Here is a 4,245-nt window from a genome sequence, read left to right on the forward strand (position 1 = left end):
TGGAGTTGATGTCAGTTCCACTTTCAGCAGCCTAAGTATTTTTTTTGCATTTCACAGGAATTATATAGAACAATGCTTAGTCACATTGCAAACTTAAGAGGTTTAAACAGATATTTTGGCCAATTACAGAGTCTGAGGAAAACAATAGCTGCTTTCAACTTGCAAATCCAGAAGTTTTATTTTGTTATTTACAAGATGCTCTGTGAAGTTTCTTGAAAGACCTCTTCCTTTATCACAATCAGATTAGCATAACACAAAGTACATTTGTTGGAGCAGTGATAGCCACTTCTACTTAGAGAAAATATTGAAATAAAAAATGTTATCTGGGGATGAAATTCAGAAGTGGCTCTGTGTGTGATAGCAGGTAGTACAAAAATTCAGTGAAGCGGAACATACTTTAGAACAAATTTAAAAGAAGAACAGAAGAGAAAACACTCATGAGACAAGGATACTTGGTTGGACCCCTGTAAAAGGCTACGTTCTATTTTCCAACAGTAGCAATACGTGCCAAGCTGAGGGATGTTAATGTCAGCACACTGGCAACAATGAGACTTCAGGCAAACAGCAGCATGATGCAAAGTGACTAAATTGATTTATAACGGCATAGGAAGAGGTTTTCATTCCTCATTTATGAAAGAGGCAATAGATTATTTTTAAATTTGTCCTTTTTTTAAGTTTGTGGACTGATTCTCCTCAAATTTGGTCTCAATTTACAGGAGGAAAACCAATTCTCAAAATAATTCAAATTGATTAGAACTGATCCATCATGCCAAGATAAAGGGAGGTCTACACATATGACAAATTGAAGTGTCAGCCTTGGTTGCACCTTTCTAATCTACAGGTCAGCAATTTATAGATGCAAAAGCACACTAGGATTTCAGCACGTAATCCAGGCTGATACCTCAGCTTAATGTTGATATTGTGCTGCATTATCAAAGATGCTGCTTTTTGATTGAAGTATTACTTTGGCCAAGATGGCTGTGGAGTAGCATTGCTGCATTTGAGCTTCTGGTTCTGGGTTCATCCACTTCCATCTGCTTTCTATTTTTTTACTGTTTCCACTTTTGCATTTTTCCTTTTGCTCTTTTTCATTTTTTCCTCTTTAAAAGCCTCTTTTGGTGTCTTCAGCAGGAGTAGAGTAGGCCCCACCTTGTGAGTTTGTGTGTCAGTGGCAGCAGTGAGACTTGTGAGGAAGGAGAGCAGGCTCAGCACGGGGGAAGAGAGTGAGCATAGCCCGGATGTGAGAGAGAGTTAGGCCCAGTGGTGAAAGATGGCACCTGGAGGATTAGCGGCTTCGTCGTTGGCTGGGTCCGGCGGTGGCAGCAGCGAAGCAGTGACGGGATAGCACTGAGGCAACATCGACTGCAGTAGTCTCAGACATTGCCCACGCTAGGCACACCAGTGATGAAGGTGAATTGGCCCAGCAGCAAATGATGGCGCTTGAGGATTTGCACCTTTAATGTTATTGACGTAGCAAGGTGGTGGTGGTTCTGAGCCAGCTCAGAACTTCTTTGTAGATGGACTTCTCTTGAAGCTATATATTTTTATTTTCTCTTATCTGTAGACTGTCAAAATGACACTGGATTATGGTAAAGGAAAGCTTTTCACTGCATTTTGTTGTATTTCACTGTAAAACACACGTGACAAAAAAATCTGCACTATTTGAAGAGCAGGAAGTTCTGCCGGTATCCTGTTTTCACTTCACCCATAACAAACTCGATCATAAAAACAGATTCATAAAAACATTTCTGAAGAAGGGTCTAGGCCCGAAACGTCAGCCTTCCTGCTCTCTGATGCTGCTTGGCCTGCTGTGTTCATCTAGCTCTACACCTTGTTATCTCAGATTCTCCAGCATCACAGTTCCTACTATCCATAAAAACAGATTAACTGCTTATCCATCTCGTTTGTTATTGCATTTAATTATGTAACAGTCAGTAAAATATAAAAGCAACTTATTGATTTTTAAGTGCCTTTGGGCATTCTGAAAAATGTTGGCCCTATTTTCAATCATCTATAATACCACATTTAACAGAGTTTAACAGAGACAGAATACAACAGAATGAACTCTGCTTCTCTTTCTCTCTCACTCTCCATTGATGTTGCCAGTAATGCTGAGTATTCCCAGCCTTTTCTGTTCTTATTTCAGAACTTTTACAAAAGTTTCAAAATGAGTAAGTGCATGAAGTAGCAAATGGATGCTGGCATTAAAAATGGTCAACTTCAAGTTAGATCACTCAGTCTTTCAAACATAGATAAATAATAGTTATTTTGTAATTTGTTACCATTGCCCAGTTAATAATAACAGGCATTGTAATTTATCAAATCATTGGAATTTTTATTAGTGTTATGTAATGGACTGCTTTCTAACTAAAGCTTACCCACATGCTTCATAGTAACTCCTACTAAATTACTCAACATATTAACTATCAACATCTATCCTAAGCCTCTTATCCAGTGCAATTAATCCCAAACTAAATAGCTGAAAGCAAGCAATTGATGGAACATAATAAAATATTCTTTTACCTCAAGTCATACGTAAAAACAAAAATCTGCAGCAGTATTTTATCTACTTGTTCCCTTCAGAATTAAATTAACAATCCCTGGGATTGTACCTTTCCAAGCAACAGATTAGAAATTACAGCAGGGATTACACTGGGGAATTACATTTTACCTTTGGAGATTTCTGCTGTGCAGAAGCAAAAGAAAAAAAAAAATCACTGGAAAAGACTGAGAAGTGATTCAAGTTTCTTTCAACTACACAGTTTTTGACCTCTATCACATTAGTTCCAAATACAAGATGCCCTTCAAGTAGTGCCTTCTCTAGTGTTCAAAGCTGAGCATTTTTCTTGGCCCCGGATCAAATTTTAATAGAGGACCCAATAGGTGTTGCACAATCTAGCACATGTAGAAAAGCTCAAGGTGATCAGGAATATCAGCATGGCTTCAGAAAAGGGAAAACATTTAACTTTTTGAAGCTCAATGAAGGCTGTAGAGAAGGACAGTCTGTAGACATACTATACTTGGATGTCCAGAATACATTTGATAAGGTGCCACAAAGGAAAATTAAATGCACATAGAAGCATGGAAAGAAGATAGGCTAGGTGGCAGAAAATAGTGAATGTATATATGGCATGTGATGACAGGGGCCTCAACTTTACACAATTTACATCTCTGACTTAGATAATGGGTGTGAAGGCATAGTACTAAATTTGCAAATAGCATGAAGATAAACAAGAATGTATGTCATGAAGACAACATAAGGAACTTGCAAAGTAAACAAATGGGCAAAAATCTGAGAGATGGAGTATAGTGTGGGAAAACGTAATGTTGTTCAATGAGTGACCCCTTACTCTAAAATTATGTCCCCTGGTTCTAGACTGTCCCCTAAAGGGAAAGAAACCTCTCTGCATCTACGCTGCCAATTCCCCTAAAAATCTTCAATAAGTTTCATCTCATTCTTCCAAACTCCAATGAGAACAAGAGACAACAAGGTGCAGGGCTGGATGAACACAGCAGGCCAAGCAGCATCATAGGAGCAGAGAGGCTGACGTTTCGGGCCTAGACCCTTCATCAGAAAAGGGGGAGGGGAAGGGGGTTTTGAAATAAATAGGGAGAGAGTGGGAGGCGGATAGAAGAGGGATAGAGGAGAGGATAGGTGGAGAGGAAACAAACAGGTCGAAGAGGCGGGGATGGAGCCAGGAAAGGTGAGTGTAGGTAGGGAGTTAGGAAGGGGATAGGTCAGTCCAGGGAGGACGGACAGGTCAAGGGGGCGGGATGAGGTTGGTCGGTAGGAGATGGAGGTGCGGCTTGAGGTGGGAGGAGGGGATAGGTGGGAGGAAGAACAGGTTAGGGAGGCAGGGACGAGCTGGACTGGTTTTGGGATGCGGTGGGGGGAGGGGAGATTTTGAAACTTGTGAAATCCACATTGATACCATTGGGCTGCAGGGTTCCCAAGCGGAATATGAGTTGCTGTTCCTGCAACCTTCGGGTGGCATCGTTGTGGCACTGCAGGAGGCCCAGGATGGACATGTCGTCTGAGGAATGGGAGGGGGAGTTGAAATGGTTCGCGACTGGGAGGTGCAGTTGTTTATTGCGAACCGAGCGTAGGTGTTCTGCAAAGCGGTCCACAAGCCTCCGCTTGGTTTCCCCGATGTAGAGGGGGCCACAACGGGTACAGCGGATGCAGTATACCACATTAGCAGATGTGCAGGTGAACATCTGCTTGATGTGGAAAGTCTTCTTGGG

The sequence above is a fragment of the Rhincodon typus genome, chromosome 10 (genome assembly GCF_021869965.1).
Source record: "Rhincodon typus isolate 14 chromosome 10, sRhiTyp1.1, whole genome shotgun sequence".
Taxonomy (NCBI): Eukaryota; Metazoa; Chordata; class Chondrichthyes; order Orectolobiformes; family Rhincodontidae; genus Rhincodon; species Rhincodon typus.